Source organism: Petaurus breviceps, unplaced genomic scaffold, assembly GCF_028583685.1.
Source record: "Petaurus breviceps papuanus isolate PSGF00001 unplaced genomic scaffold, PetGlider_PUasm1.0 90639, whole genome shotgun sequence".
NCBI lineage: Eukaryota > Metazoa > Chordata > Mammalia > Diprotodontia > Petauridae > Petaurus > Petaurus breviceps.
In genome coordinates, this window is record NW_027187296.1 from 4,468,023 (window position 1) to 4,485,600 (window position 17,578).

Sequence of the window (17,578 nt, forward strand, 5' to 3'; positions counted from 1 at the left end):
TCACCTGTCTTCACCATTTCAAAAACCAGCTTTATTATCTCTTTGTAAGGGAGGAATAGAAAAATGTTGTCAGGATGGCAATATTTTATTTTAAATGCATTTTGAAGCTACAATTGAAACTAGATTACCAGTTTGTGAGATGATGCTCATTTCACCCATTTAAATATTTTATAATGTACATTTTTGCTCTCAAGGGCATATTTTAATTTGAAACTTTCTATCCTTGAATTGGAAAACTGCTTTCTCTTTCAGTCTGCAATGACTGATGTCATAGTGTTTGCTAGTACTTCCATCCGATTCACAGTTTTACTATGCTAATCATTTTGGGTTCAATATGAAACCAACAGTAGATAACCTCATTGAAACATAGAACATATTTCTAAAAGAATCTATACAGCATTCCTTTTGCCATAGGTACTGAAGTATATTCTCTGCCCTGATACTGGAAATCACTAATATTTTCCTGATTTTTTTTCTTTTCTGTTTAATATTAAAAAAAAAAGTTTTGTAAGAATCTTCTCTCCCAGTTATGAAAAAAAAACAATCAGAAAAAGACACTAGAATATTTCAAACATATGAAGGCTCATCTGAATCAGGAAAGAAATATGATTTTAATGAATAAATAATGAGGATTTTCCTTTCATTTAAGTATTAAAGCCTCAACTAAAATGAATCATTTTTCTAATATAGTAGTAAAAAATTCAAAATTCTACCTTGTAAGGAAGATAAAAGTGCAGCTATCTACTTATCTGAGGTAATTAATTGCTGCATCCTATGTTATTTCACTTAATGTCTTATTAATTTTTAAATTTAGATTAAGTATACAAATTAGGTAACATTGGACATTATGGGAAAACACTCCATTTTAAAGAAAATAAAAAAATTAAAAACTTACTGTTTTTCTCCCACGTGTTGGACAATCATATGGTTAACAGTTTTTTTCTTCTCGTGCTGAAAATAAAACTAAATTTATTGAAATTTTTATGTACTTTTATTGATTTTACTACATATTTTCTAGAGAGTTAAATTCTGCATAGAAAACAAACAAGATCGTTTTCAGATGGATATCACTGATAATGTATTTTAAGGAGAGAAGAGAAGAATGCTCCCCCCAAAAGAAAAAAAAAATCTATTCTTATTTTTCAAAACACTTCAATGAGAAGCCACTTTTCTTTTTTGGTCCCAGAATTTTTAAAACAACATCCTAAAGGTGGCGCTCTTATAAATTTACCATGGCAGAAAAGATAGGGAGTGGGGGGATCCCATCAGGAAAGCAGTTTAGCAATACAATCTGGGGAGGGCAAGGAGAAGAGAGAGTAAGAAAACCCATAGAAAAAGGCGGCAGGAGACTCATTTTAGGAGATGTTATTCAATGGCAGTCGTTCTGACAAAAAGACAACTCCAAAGCCCCAGCCCAGGTGTATGAAGCAGGGAGACATAATCTGGAGGAGAATTCTCCAACTCCAGAAGCATCGGTGGTGCGCGGCTGCTCGGTTCTTGCCTCCTCCCCACCTTATTCCCAGCAGAACCTATTCCATGGGAAGCGATTGGTACTTCTTGCAGAAGGGATGGGATTCCCAGAAGGAATAATAAAGTGTCACGGAAGACCACGGGAGGATAATTGGTCACTCATCTGTTGCACAAGCGCAAAGCCAAGGGAGAAGTCTCCTTGGATAGAAGTGATGAAGATCATTTAAAAGGCTAGGACTTGGAAGGGGTGAAGGGAATTATAGTAGAGGCGGGAAAGGGGGATGGTCAGAGTGATTGCGAACTTAGATCCCTTCTGTCATTCCACATTTGAGAAATGAAATTCCAAAAAGATTCTCCGGGGACAAGATTGAAGAACAAAAAGCTTGGCGAGTGACTGGCTCAATGGACAGCTCCATGACACCTTTAATGCCAAGTAAGTTCTTAGCAACTTTGCAAGGCGGGCTCTTTTTCTCCTTCGGATCTTTTAATTCTAAACCTGCGCGTGAAAGAAAAGAGACTAGCGAGGCGAAAGTGATAACTTTTATCTAGGTAACTGTGCACTCACGTCTATCTATACACACCCATATGCCACACACATACAGACATACACAAACACACACCATCCTTTTGCTGCTTCCACGGGGGAGGGGGCAGGCAATCCCCTGAGATTTAAATATCGAACCCGGAAATGCACCTGTTTTAGTGAAAAAACAAAACAAAACAAGGTATGGGGAAGATGAGTGGGGATCGGGGGAGGGAAAGGGATGGCTGTTTATAATTTCTTCATCGCGACCCCTTAAATTGTTGACACTGTAGAAAGCCGCATCCTCGGGGCTTAGTGCTGGCCAAGTCTGACACCTTGAGGACAAGGGAGGGCTTGCTAGAAAACCGGGAGAAGCGGGGTTTGGAAGGGGCTTCGGGAGCCTGGCTTGCTGCTCTGCGCTGCTCTGCGGGCCCTGCGGACACGATTCTTTTTGGACGTGATTCTTTTTCGACATCTGCTTCTAAACACCATATCCTAGTGAAGGACAGTTCACTAGGTGGTTGGAGACTCAGCGAACCTGACTGTCACTGTTCCCTAAATGTCTGAATCAGCTACCTTATTCAGGTTCAGATTAAGCCGGGTGTCATCCCTGCACTGGATAATGGCGTGGAAATGAACTCAGCTTGGCCTCGGCGGGGTGCTCTTAGTACACAGTGGACACTTTAATACCTGTTGGTCGAATTGTTTTGAATCCGCCGGTTGAGGTCCTTTTCAGAATTAGCTAGAGGTGACAGTTGATTGACAAGGGGTGGAGGCAGCAACAGCTCGGGCTACACAGGGAGCATTTGACTGCCCACTCGGGGTATGGCCAATCCAGTGGGCAGGGCAGGGTCCCAGCTTTCTGCCAACCTTCTAGTCCAAGTATGGGATGTGACGACACTCAGTCAATCACCCATCTAAGTGCAAAGATAGACGAAATCTTCTAATCCGTTTGCCTTGGAAACTGAGACTTTCCCGCTCAGGATTTAATTCGCCACCCCTACCCTACACCCTTTGGAATCCTCCCTCCCCTCTTTTTTTTCCCTTGCCACCCATGGCATTGCAGTCTGATAAGCTGTACTACCCTCTGCTCAGTGCCAACTGCGTGGGCTGTGACTTCATGTGTTTTCCTTGGAAAACCGAACACTCAGAAACTCAGCAGAGATTGAGGAAATCCCAAAGGCAGCAGCAGTCGGGGGTGCTTTCACAAGTCACAGCTGCAGACAACATCGCGCAGCTGGGGATGTGATTCCGTCTGAGAACTGACCGGGAAACAGCAACTTTCCAGGTAAAGTGTGCATTCTCTGACCGCTAGCTAGGAGGAGTCTGGGGAGAGGTGGCACCTGGTAGTCTCTTCCTGAATCACTATGAAGTTTTCTCCAGAAACTAAGTGGGCTGCAAATCCCCTCTGCCCCCAAAGCCATCCACAGAGGTTATGGGCTAGGAAGGAAAGAGACTCTCCCCCTTCCCCCTTCCCGCTCCTCCCTCTCTTTCTCTTCTCCCTCCCCCCAGCCTTCTAACCCCTGGATGAATCTATTGCAGTAATCGGCTCTCATATGGGGCAGCTTTGAAGAAGTCAACCAGCTCCTCCATCCTTCTCTGCTCGCCCTATCGCCGAGCATGGCATTGCATAGGCTAGCGGAGTTTTCTGACTTTTAAAAGCGGGTGGGAGGCCGCCGAGGGTGGAAAACAAGAAGAATGGAGTGCCCAGTGCGACTTATATGGTAAACAAGGAGACTGAAGGAATTCAGCGGTGTTTTGGGGTCCTTGAGCTTTTTCAAATGTTCAGGGTCCACGGGTTGGTTATGGTCCCGCGGTCGGGGAACCTAAAACGGGAGGTATAAAAAACGTCCAACAAAAATTCGCGTTGGGGAAGCGAAGAGAGCTAAGTGACCAATATCTTCTCAGACTTAAGCCTTGCGTCATTTTTATTCCCATGTGTCTGTCAGGGAGCAGAAAGCACTCTCTCCTGTTACTGGGACTAGAGCAAGCGGTTTCTTGGTCGCATGGCAACGGGCCTTGAAATTAAATCAGAGACCCTGCCTCCTGCTTCAGCGAATCACTTGGGTTCATTATCTGTTAGTCCAGAGAGAAACACAAGGGTATTTGGGGATAGGGGAGATGCAATCATGGCAGTGTTTATTACAGAGTGTCAAGTTCCTACCTAGTAAAATGCTGGGGCCATGAAACTTTAAAAGAGAGAGAGAGAGAGAGAGAGAGACAGAGAGACAGAGAGAGAGAGACAGAGAGAGAGAGAGAGAGAGAGAGAGAGACAGAGAGAGAGAGAGAGAGAGACAGAGAGACAGAGAGAGACAGAGAGAGACAGAGACAGAGACAGAGAGAGGAAGGGAAATGGTTAAAAGAAACATTAAATGATGACAAGTTTTGTTTTTGCTTTTTTTTCCTCAGTTTTTATTTTTCCTAAAGATAATCCTGAATAAGTGAATCGATGTCCCCTTGGGTTGGCATTTGGTTTCTAATATTCTTATCAGAAAAATAGTGCTGCAGAGTTCCTTCATAGGTGTTCAAAGGGAGTAGGATAATGTAGAGTTCCCTAATGAAACTCAGATTAGATAGGAGCATTTCTGTGTGTGCTTAAACATAGAAAATGTAGTGTACCCTGATGTACCCTTTGCTGTTGGAATTTTGCTATTTGTCTTTGAGTACTTGCATTGAGAATATCATTGATCATTGAAATCGTATAAAATATACTTAAAATAATGTATATTTTATTAGTTGCTTGGCTAATGGAATAGAGAATATACTACCTCCACTTATGATTCTTTTTTCCTCACCCCAGCATCTAGCATAGTGCTGTATATATTGCAAGTGCTCAATGAATATATGATGAACAAATGAATGAATGTTTGGGAGATAAGAGAAGGAAGGGTTTACAGGCTAAAGGAGAGACAAGAAATTCTTGGGAAATTTGGCAAAATGAAGAATTTAAGTGTATCTAGTATAACAGGGGTCATTAATGAGTCTAATACACAGTGTACTGGGAAAAGCCAAAGCACAGAAAAAGTATCGAGGAGTATTAACTGATGTCATGGGTTACCATTATGCCTTTGGAATTTAAAAAAAAAGCACAATCCAGGGGGTCATAAATAGACAACTTGAACATAATATTCTCATTCTATATATTCCTCTGAGCATTCTGCTTTGTTGTGAGACTCTTAGAATAATAGACATTTAGAGTGTTGTCCCAAAACCACACACACACACACACACACACACACACACACACACACAAATAAAAAAAAACAAACAGACTCAGAAAATAGTCCAATAAGGATTAAATGATTACTAGGTTGGAATTGAGACCTATTTGAAAAGATGGGATACTTTTGTAATTGGGAATTCTTCCTCTCCAAAGAGGAAGAACACAATGAAATTGTGTCTTAACTACAATGTGGAGGATTTAGGCTAAGGAGATGTAAAGTATAGTTTGATAAATGAAACACAAACAGTTTGGAAAGTCATTTTGTTGTCTTGCTTTCTTGAGAAGTTTTTAATTAGGATGGATTCTTTTCTAATTGACAAAAATTAAGTAGATTAAAGAAGGATAAGTTTTTATTCTTAAAGTTAGGATTTCATAGTCTAACCTCTCTCCTTCCTGCCCTCTATATCATAGTACACTTTTAAGAAATCAGGAAGGAGTTATATTTACAAGACTGAGAAATTTGGCTGAATAGATGTTACATGACTTTTAACTAAGCTTGGTGCAGCTGACAAAATGGTAAGTCACCAAGCAATCACACGATCTAAGAGTAATAAGTTCCCTTGTTGGTCCTTAGGTCCAATTAGAACCTATTGTATATAAGAGAGCCTTCATTAGAACATCATTTATATTTTTAAATAATGCTAAAGTAAAGCAACATGACTGACTTTGTAGTTTAAAATCAATTAACAAATATTTATTTAGGGCCTATTATGTGTCAGGCACTGAGCTAGACACTAGGGATACAAATGCAGCAGTATAAGACACTCCCTGACCTCAAAGACCAAGAAATATATGAATAAGGGTCTTGCCTTTCTGTCACTTAAGATGATGTAAACTTAAGTAAGTCAATTAACCACCTAGGGCTGCAGGCAAATCTTTAAGTTAGAGATGAACCCTTAATCTTCTTGGTTGGAGAGATTTGTCACAAATAGAAATACCCAAGCTAGTGAAATCACAGTTCCAGAATCTCCTTTACTTTACAAGTCCTAGAAGTATAAATTTTATCTTTCTAATGAAAGTAAGAGTTCTTAATATGGTGTCCAAGTATACACTTCAAGGGTTCTGTGAATTTCAATGGGAAAAAAAATCACATCTTTATTTTCTCTAACCTCTAATTAAGACTTAAACATTTCCTTCAATTATGATTAAAAACATATAAACATTATTCTGAGAAGAAGTCTATAGGCTTCATCAGACTCCTGAAGAAGTCCAACACACACACACATACACACACACACACAAGATTGAGAAGTCCTGATTTAGAGAAATAAATATTTACTCAAAAATTCCTTAAGGTCAAGGACAGTATGTCTTTCATAAGTATATCTTTAGACCTTAGAAGCGTTCTTGGTACATATTGAATACTTAGCAATTGCTTTAAAATTTATTAAATATGATTTTTGTTTAGAATAATATTAGAAATGGATTCATCTTTTTTTTGGAAAAAGGCCATACCTCTGATTTAATTCAAGCATAGAACTCCTGGGGAGAACATGCCCTCTAGTAATCCAGATCAGCAACTATTCTGGAATTTATAATCTTTAAGAGTTGTCTGATGCTCACCAACATGTTAATGATATCCCCAGCATTATACAGCTAGTAAGGGTCACAGAAAGAACTTGAACCTAGCTCCTACAGAGTCAAGGCATGCTTGCTATCTGATAGACCAGCGGGTTTCCTCAATGGTATTAACCTTGCCATTTATTCCAGTGACCCCATTTTACAGAACAGTAGGAGAGCTGAGATTAAAGCCTAGATTCCGAGATTATAGATTCAATCTTTTATTTTTTCAAAGCTGCAGAGCCATCCACTCAAATTATGTCTTATAATTTAACTACCAGGATGTAATTTCAACTTGCCAAATTAAAAAAAAAACAACTTACAAGTAATCCTTGAAACAGTTTTGAAAGTATCCTGTTGTGTCTACACTTGAATGAAACTGGTGGCATTTAAAACTTCACTATTTAGAATAATTAGACTTTGGAAAAATTATTCAGATTGAGATGAAAAAAAAATGGATTTCTACACCAGAGATTCTCTCTCTTCTCCCTGAATTTAACTGCAAAAGGAGCTCATTGTTTACTGAAAAGCTGTCAAAGTAAACACAATATTAAAATCTTGTTGCTGGGCAATAAAGCTAGTTAAGTGGTGATGATTTTAATAAAGCTATTAGAATAAAATTAGTTTGAGAAAAATTATAACATGATTTGTATAGTTTTATATATACACTCAAAATAAACAAAATAGAATATGGGAGTTTAGAATATAGAACTAGTATTTTGAAGTTGAGAACCCCAAATCATTTTACCACATCTAAATAATTCATGTGACAGCAGATGGGCGAAATTTGTGTGCTAGATAATGTGGAGAAAGCTAATTATGCAAAGGGATAGATTTCAATAATAAACTAATGAACAAAAAGAAGAGAAATATTTAGGATATTAAACAATAATGAATACTTTAATATTTAACCTTTACACACTTTTATTCATGTATTCATATACATGTATATACATATACACACATGTATTCATATATTTCATTTTAAAGGTAATTTCCAGTTTCTTGTGAAAATGAAATTTCTTAAATTTTGTTTTTAGAATATACTAGACAATTATTTTAGATGATATGCCAAAAACCATTTGAATTAAAATATTCTTCCTTTTGCAATATTTTGAGAATATTTTTGTCAAATATTTTAAAAAGTTTATATATATGTACATATATGTATATATATATATATATTTGTGTGTATGTAAGAAAAGTAAAACCCAAAGAGATAAATTGGCTTAAACTTCAGCATCTATATCAAATTGTTCTTTCAAATCAAACATTTCCAGAGCATATTGATGCCATTATTTTATTTAAATACTTACTCAGATGTGAGAAAGAGACTTTGAATATTTGATTCCTTAAGCTAATTAGCCTGAACATGATGCCCACTAATATTTTTTTTCCTTTTTAATATTTCCTGTGAAATACAACAACATGATGCAATAATGGCTTCTTGAGAAACTACAGATAATTTGGGGATGCACATTTAAACGTGAAATCAAAAATATTAGTTATAGGTTTAATTTAAAATATACTTCAATATCTTTCTCCAAAATATTATATACTTTTTGAAAAATGGCAAGGCCAGTGGAATGAATCAGATATGTATTTACTTCATTCTATTGCCTGAAGTTTTACATTGCATTTATGAAAGCTGTTGAAAATCTCTGGAAGTGATTTGTGTTAACAAATAACATCAGTAATGACATTTATATGATAATAAACAAAAAGATATGAGGTCTACAATGCAAGTATCTTCCTCCCTCAGTCCACCTAAAAAGAAACAAAAAATCACTATGAAATGAGAGAAGGTTTTCTTCATTGGGATTAGTCACAAGAGCCAATTTTAACAAGTCCTCTCTACTCCCATCCTGATTAATCATAAATATAGGAGCATCATACATATTAATTGTTTAATCTGTTAGCTGTGATAATCCAGTAAACATATTTATCATGAAATACAATTCAGAACACTGGATGTAAAATCAGGAATATCTAGATTTAAATCCTGACTCACAAATTTACAAGGTGTTTAACACAGAACAAGTCATATAACCTTTCTGTGCCTCAATTTTCACATCTGCAAAATGAGGCTTGGTGTATCCAATGACACATAAGGACTATGTTTCAAATCTATGATCTCATAACACTTTCCCATTATTATATTGACATTAAAATATGCAACTAAATATACAAGAATATAAATAAATAACAATATAAATTATGTAAATAAACAGGAAAGGAATAGACTTTTAGTGATGCAAAGCCTGCTAAACACATCAGTGCAATTATGGTACCTCAGAAGGTACAGAACATTAGCTAGAACTCAGAAAACCAAACTGCTACATTTCCCCACAGTAAACTTGGCAACACAAACTACAAGTAGACAGTCTTTTAATTATACTACCCTCAAAAGACCAACTGAATAATCTGTGTATGCCACTTGTTGAAACTGATAGCTAATTTCATGCATACCTAAAGCTGACTTATCAATAGACTTATTCTTCAAAAGAATAATCTTTCTTGAGCTTGACCATTAATAATGTCCATGAAACTAGGAGTAGGGTAGAGAAAGAAAGAGGGAGTGAAAATGAGCAGTCTCTAGTGGAAGAAATTTAATACATATATTTTCATAATCAAATTAGATATCAGATACTTGTTTCTGAATGGCAGCATTCAGATTTTAAATATTCTGAAGTACTAATAAATTTATTGAACCTACTCCTTTGCAACACAAGTGGGATTTCTTAAGACCAATAAAATGTTAATGTTATATCTAACTGATGATAAGAAAAAGCTCTGGGTATGTTCATTCTTAATATGCTACGTGGATTGTTATTGATGAATTTCATTTTACAAAGCTGAATTGTGGAATATCAGTTCAATTAGCTAGTATTTTAATGACCATTTCATTGGGCTGCTTTCTAAAATTAATTTAACATAAATATCCTGGCTCATTTTAGACACATTTGAAATTAACCACTGGATGCAAAACAAAACAAAAGCCTGATTTGATCATTATTTTTGGTTAATAAATGAATTTCCTTCTATTATTCTCTAACTTAGAAAAGTTAAATTTTATTAAAATGTATAAGTAGGCAAATTATCTGTGTAACAGTTTTCCAATGGAGTCTGTGAAACTGGAGCAAAGGCTAGATGTAATAGAGATAGGAAAAGTAGCAGGCATCAAATTAAGGCATCATTCTACAAAATAAAGATATCAAATACATTCCTGACTTGATAAGTTTTATCTTTAAAAAAGAAACATTCTGCAAACTCATATTAATGTTTGTTACCCTCCAAAGAAGCAGAGAGAATAAAAAGATGGCCCATAAACCACTAAAATCCAGGTTCAAGTACTGCTTATGACAAACTGCCTTGAGACCCTCGGCATGTCTTTCCTTCTTAGTTTTCTAAGAAATCCTCTCCTCCCTTTTTATTCATTGATTTATGGCATCCATTTTTTTATTTTGAGTTTCTCATTTTCTCTCACTCTCCTACACATCCACCACCTATTGAGAAAGCAAGCAATATCACATCAGTTATATATGTGGTCATGAAAATCATACTTCCATATTTGCCATATTGCAAAAGAAAAGAAAGATACAAGAAGTAAAAATTTTAAAAATGGTATGATTTAGTCTGCACTCAGAGTTCTTTAAATTTCTCTCCAGAAGTGAAAAAGCAATTTTCATCATAGATACTTTGGAATTGTCTTTGATTATTGTATCTTTCAGAGTAGCCAAGTTTGTCACTTGATCATCATTACAATATTGCTATCACTGTATACAATGTTGTCCTGATTCTGCTCACTCCACTTTGCATCAGTCATAGAAGTTTTGTCAGGTTTTTTTCCTAAAACTATCCCTCTCATCATTTCTTATAGCACAATAGTACCTAATCACAATCCTATGTCACAACTTGTTTAGCCATTCCCCAATTGAAGGACATCTCCTCAGTTTCCAATTCTTTGTCACCACAAAAAGAGCTGCACTAAATATATATAATATGTGTGTGTCTGTCCTTTTCCCTTGTCTTTGATCTCTCTGGGATACATACTTAGTGGTATTGCTGGGTCAAAAGATATGCACAATATGATAGACCTTTGGTCATAGTTCCAAATTGTTCACCAAAACTGGTTGGATGAGTTCACAATTCCATGAACAGCACATTAGTGTATCATTTTCCCACATCCCCTCCAGCATTTTACTTTTCTGTCATCTTAATTAATCTAATGTGTGTGAGATGGTACCAAAGAGTTGCTTTAATATGTTTCTCTAGTAAATAATGATTTAAAGCATTTTTTCATGTGATTATTGATAACTTTGATTTCTTCTGAAAGCTTCCTGTTCATAACCTTTGGCCATTTATCAATTTGGGAATGGCTCATTTTGTAAGAAATAAATTTGACTCAGTTTCCTAGGTAATGGAGAAATTAGTCCTTTATTAGAGAAATACTGAAGTCATTCCCCACCCTCCTGGGTTTTTGCTTTCCTTCTAATTTTAGCAACATTGGTTTACTTTGTGCAAAACCTTTTAAATTCAATATAATTAAAACTGTCAATTTTATTTAACATGATTATCTCTTTCTCAGTCATAACCTCTTCTTTTATTCCAACATCTGACTGATAAAATTTCCAGATTCCCTAATTTGGTTATGATTTTACCTTCTATGTCCACATCATTTATCCATTTTGACCTTATCTTGGCATTCTGTGTGAGACACTGTTCTATGCTTACTTTCTGCCAAACTGCTTTCCAGTTTTCCCAGCACTTTTTGTCAAATGGTGAGTTCTTATTGCAAAAACTTGAATCTTTGGGTTTATCAAAATCCTAGATTACTATGGTAATTTACTGTTAGGTTTTTTTCCTAGTATATTTCATAGATCTACTGCACTGTATCTTAGCCAGTGCCATATTGTGTGTGTGTTTCTGTTTACCACTTTGTAATATAATATGAAATCTGATACTGCTAGTGATACTGCTCTTCAAAACCCTTACTCCCCTGTGACCAAAAGTGTTCCTCTCTACTCTAGAACTGTGACCCTGAAGTGGATTTGGCGATGGAGTTGCCAAACAGTGCCCCATCCCATGACCAGTTTCAGCACATGGGTCCCCTGTAATCTCTTAATAACCAGTTACCAGAGCCCCCAAAGCTGCTGTTGCCACCTCCAAAACCCTGTACATTGCTGCCACATGGACACTTGACTAGACCCTAACCCAATGTCACAGATCTCTCCTTCTGACCTAAGTGGTCTTGGGATGGAAAAAATAAAGTCACACCCCAAAGTTTCATTGGCTCTGCCACTCTAGAATTTGATTTGAGGGGTTATTTCAAAGTTGTCTAGTGGGGAATATTAGAAGAAATCAGCTTCTTCCTCCATTCTGCTGTCTTGACTCTGGCCCTGGAAGTTCCTGATAATAATTTAAATTGTCAGAAGTGGAAGGTAGTGATAAGAGCAGCTTCTATTCCGGTCTTCATTTTAACCAATAAGGAAAAAAAAAGTTGAAATTATGGGAACCCTAAAAGGAAAAAAAAAAGTGACTCTATTATCTTGTAATTCACAGATAAAAGGGATAGGAAGTTAGGTAGTCAAACATAGAGGCATCATAGGACAATGGATTGAAATATGGGCTAGGCATCTCAGGACCTGGGTACAATGCTTAACTCTGTGTCCTACTAGTTTTATTTTGTGGTTCAGTTATTTTTCAGTCATGCTTGACTCTTTGTGACCCTATTTGGTGTTTTCATATATTTTTTTTAATTTTGGAGGGGGTGAGGCAAGGCAGTTGGGTTAAATGACTTGCCCAAGGCCACACAGCTAGTAAGTGTGTCGAGGGTCTGAGATCAGATTTGGACTTGGGTCCTCCTGAATACAGAGCCAGTGCTCTATTCATTGCACCACCTAGCTTCCCCAACTTGGGGTATTCTTAATAAAGATATTGGAGTGATCTTCCATTTCTTCTCCAGGTCATGAGAAAACTGAGGCAAACAGGATGCTAACTGCCCCAGGTCACACAGCTAGTAAGTGTCTGAGAACAGATTTTGCCTCAGGAAGATGACTTCTTGACTCCAGGTATGGCACTAAATCCACTGTGCCACCAAGATGCTCAATTAGTTATATGACTATTGACAAATCACTGCAAAATTGGGCATTTAATATCTGTCTTCCCACTAGTACAACTTCACAGATGTCTTATAAAAATGTTTTGAAAGACTTAAGATGCAATATAAATATGAAATGTTGTTATTAACATTAAAGGAAGTGATATTTTGAAAAGTTTAGAGGAAAAATCGACAAGTATAATCCTCATAGCCTATAATATTAAAACAAAATACAGATCCTGGGGAAAAGAGTTTTTTTAATGAAATTTTAAATATAACAAAAGAAAAGAGGGAAATATGCAAATAAGAAAATGTGGCTGCACAGAATTCTTTGATGAACTCATATACTGGAAAATATACAAAACATTAAAAAGTGACATATAAATAAGGACAAAGATAAAAGATTGGAACAAGTCTTTCAGGGAGCAAAATTCCAAAATTAGTTGTTTTCCATCAATCAATCAATCAACAAGCATATTAAGTGCTTACTATGTGCCAGCCACTTTGGCTCTTTGGTCACATGTCTACTAAGCATCAGAACTTAGAATAAAATTTTGAGCCTAGGTCTCTTTCCACTAAATCATCCAGTTTCATTGCCCACATTCATTTAACAAAAAAAATTTGGGAGTAGTAACAGAACCTCCATGTGGCTCCAGCTCTAACCACCTCCAATCCATATAAAAGAGGACTCTGAACAAAGTTTGGAGCTAGAGAACCCACAAAATGACACAGAGAAGCTAACCTCAGGCTGAGGACAACCTGGCAGGCCAGCAGGAATCGGCCAGCACAGCGCTCTGGGAGCCAAGCTCAGCCCCATGTAGAGGTTTTAGCCCTAGGGTGGGCCTGACCAGCCTGCCGGCACCAGCAGCTATGGCTGCCCAGAATTATCAACCCATAGATGCTAAGGACAAAGTGAGAGGTCAGTTCAGTGTGGACTTTGGGACCCAGTATTTGGGAGTGCTTCAGCTTTTGCCCTCAGGAAGAGAAGCTGCAGAGGGCTGCTGTGCAGCTGCCTCCACATGTGGCAGCTTCAGTTCCTGGCCTGCAGAGTATAGGGGGACCAAGCAACCAGTTTGAGGGGTAATCACTCTTGATTTAGCCTGCTTGGATCTGGATTGTAGTCTAGGGTGCAGGTTCTGGGGTGTGTGACCAGCTTGCCAGAGTGTGTGGAGGCTTCAGAGAGGACACCCAACTAATACCTCCTGCAGTTGAGAAAATCCCAGCATTTGGTATGAAGCTCCCCTGTCTGGTAGCAGAGTGCTACAGTGGCAAAAAGCCCAAAAGTAAAGTAATTGAGTGGCAACATGCCCAGGCAAAGGAACTAAAGCAAACAGAAAAATCCAACATTACACTCCTATTTGGGGGACAAAAAGGATCAAAGCATGGACCAGGAGGAAGACAATGAAGTCAGAACTCCTGCACCAGGAAAATACGAGCTGGTTACAGGCCATAGAGGACCTTAAGAAGCAGATAAGAGAACTGGAGGAAAAAATGTGAAGAGAAATGAGAACAATGCGAAAAAATTATGAAATGACAGTCAACAGTCTGACTGAGGAAAATAACACATTAAAAAATAGACTAACTCAAATGGCAAAATAGGCTCAAAAAGACAATGAGGAGAAGAATCCCTTAAAAAGCCAAATTTTCTAGATGGAAAAAGAATCTCAACAGCTCACTAAAGAGAATCATTCCTTCAGAATTAGATTGGAGCAAATGGAAGCTAATGACTTTATGAGAAATCAAGATGCTGTTAAACAAATCCAAACAAATGAAAGAATAGAAAGCAATGTGAAATATATCATTGGAAAAACCACTGATCTGGTAAATAGATCCAGGAGAGATAATATAAAAATTATTGGACTACCTGAAAGCCATAATCAAAGAAAGAATCTAGAAATCATCCTCCAAGAAATTCTCAAGAAAAAACTGCCCTGATATTTTAGAACCAGAGAACAAAATAGAGGTTGAAAGAATCCACTGATTGCCTTCTGAAAAAGATCCCCAAAACAAAGCTCCTAGAAATATTATAACCAGGTTCCAAAATTCCCAGATCAAGGAGAGAATATTACAAACAACCAGGAAGAAACAATTTTAATATTGTGGAAACACAATCAGGATAACTCAGGATCTGGCAGCTTCTACACTGAGGGACTGAAGGGTTTGGAATATGATATTCTGGAGGTCAAAGGGGCTGGGATTAAAACCAAGAATCACCTCCCCAGCAAAACTATCTTGTTTCAGGGGAAAATAGGGTCGTTCAGTGGAATAGAAGATTTTCAAGCATTCTTGATGAAAAAACCAGAGTTGAATAGAATATTTGACACTCAGATACAAGAAGTAAGAGAAGGATGAGAAGGTAAACAGGGAAAAGAAAACATAAGGAACTTATCAAAATTGAACTATTAACATTCCTACATGGAAAAACGATAATTGTAACTGATGAAACTTTTCTCATAGTGAAAATAGTTGAAGGGAACAGAAATATATATATATATATATGTGTGTGTGTGTGTGTGTGTGTCTATATCAGAGGGTATCTGTCTCTCATATATATGTATATATATATATGTATTTATGTATATGTATATATAGATGTCTATATCAGAGGGTATCTGTCTCTCTCTTTCTCTCTCTCTGTCTCTGTATGTCTCTCTGTCTCTCTCTGTGTTTCTGTGTCTGTCTCTCTGTCTGTCTGTCTCTCTCTCTTTCTCACTTTCTCTCCATTCTCACAGTTGCCAAATGAATTTCCCTCAACCTCAAGTCTGAAGTCTCTAGAAGCTTTGGTGGCTCCCTATCACTTAGGATCAAGTATGAAATACAGGCTTCTTTATTTAGCATTGAAAGCCCTTTACAATCTGGCTCCAACCTACCTTTCCATATGTATTTTGCCTTATTTTCCTTCATAGCCTCTACATTGCAAACATATGGGTCTGCTTGCTACTCCCTGTGTACTATATTCCTCTTCTCCCTCCACCTTTTTGCATGGGTCATCTCGTGCTGTTTCTTTTTATTGCAATCTCTTGGAATGCATAGCTTCCTTCCAGCTTTAGCTCAGGTTACTGCCTATATGGAGGATTTACTAATTTCTCTAGTTGTTAGTACTCTCATGACAAAAATCAATTTGTATTTGCTTTGTATTTATTTATTTGGGTACAAATTGTATTCAACAGATTGTAATCTTTGTCAATATGGATTGCTTCATTTTTCTCTGTATTCTCATTACCTAGCATGATGCCTTTGCACACATTAAACACTTAATAAATGCATGCCAAATTATTAAATGGAACACATGTACAACAAACATATGATTCATTGCTGGGAGAGAGGGATGGCAAATATAATAAATGATAGGATTAAGATTCAGAATTATCTTGGAAATCTGAAATAATTGGGTGAAACCATCAAGAAGATATTTAACTGGTAAATGTGTTGAATTTTGCATTAAAGATTTTTAAAATGTTCAAATAAAGATGAGAATGTATTTGAGTAAGTGATAGTTAAGTATTAAAAAGATCTGGGACTTGTGGTCAACCAAAATTGCATAGGAGTCATCAGTATGATTTAGCTACTTGAAAGTATAATGTAAAATTAGACTAAAATAATCCATCAATGAATAAACATTTATTAAGTTCCTACTATTTGATGGGTTGGAAATACAAAAAAAAAATTGAAGAGAGCCCTTGCACAAATAGTCCATGTGAATATTTGGGGTGGATTCTCTAAATTTGTACATCTCCAATTTCTTTTGGGCTACTTCAGTTCAGCTTTGCTCATAGAGCACAGCACCTTCTCTAATGGGAGGTCCTGTGCCAGGGTCTCCCATGTCACACAATCAATTCCAGAGTTCTAAGAGAGATCTTTAGAGTGTCCTTCTAGCACTTCTGACCACCTGTGACCACTTGACCTGTGTGAGCTCTCCAAAAAGTCTTTGTGACAAGTGTACATCTTGCATTCATACATCATTCTCTGCAGTAGCGTTTCAGGCTTGGCATTTTAGTTCGAAAGAGGACCTCGATGTCTGGCAGCTTATTCTGCCAGGTGATCCGTACAAAATAAATAAAAGAGGGATTGAACTAGGGAAGGCTTCCTGCAGAATGTTCTGCTTAATGGAAATAATAGATAGTCCTTTTGCCCCCCTGTGCAACATTTGGAGTTTTGTATTTATATCTGGGTAGAGCATTTTATATGGGAAATTTTACTAATTGGATACATGAAAAAGAAAACCAGAATGATGAAGGATCAGCAAGTCATATGATTTAGGATCTTTTGGAGAAACTAAGTATGTTCATCCCAAGGAAAAAAAATATGGGAAAAATGAGAATATTTATTTTTTAATTTTCATTTTTAAAGACTTGTTTTCCCTACCTTGCCCAAACTAGAGTTTAAGGGGCTACTCATGAATGTGACCTCATGCTCACTGGCATAGAAGCTTAGACCTACATATTTCCTGACTTGGACAAGTTTGAATTTTTCCCCTCCATAGGGAGTCTGGGAGTCTTCTGCTCCTGGGGGCTTACTTTATTTATGGCAAATAGTTTGGACACCTGCTTGGTGTAATTACACCAGCCCATAACTCCTGAGCTCAAGACTCTACCAGCCTGAACTTTCCCAGGAATGGGAAATAGAGGCATGTACTTCCACACCTGCTCTGGTTTTCAAATATTTGATAAATAATATTTCAAATATTTGATAAATAATATTT

At 37.0% G+C, this 17,578-nt stretch overlaps 1 protein-coding gene across 1 annotated transcript in view; it reads left to right on the top strand.

The window, feature by feature from the left end:
- Positions 1 to 1,916: 1,916 nt before the first annotated feature.
- TRPC4 (transient receptor potential cation channel subfamily C member 4) overlaps positions 1,917 to 17,578 on the top strand; it is a 282,270-nt gene continuing 266,608 nt past the window's right edge. Inside the window, exon 1 of the mRNA XM_069064634.1 lies at positions 1,917 to 3,281. The gene's annotated coding sequence lies outside the window, so the exon portion shown is untranslated. The remainder of the gene's footprint in view (positions 3,282 to 17,578) is intronic.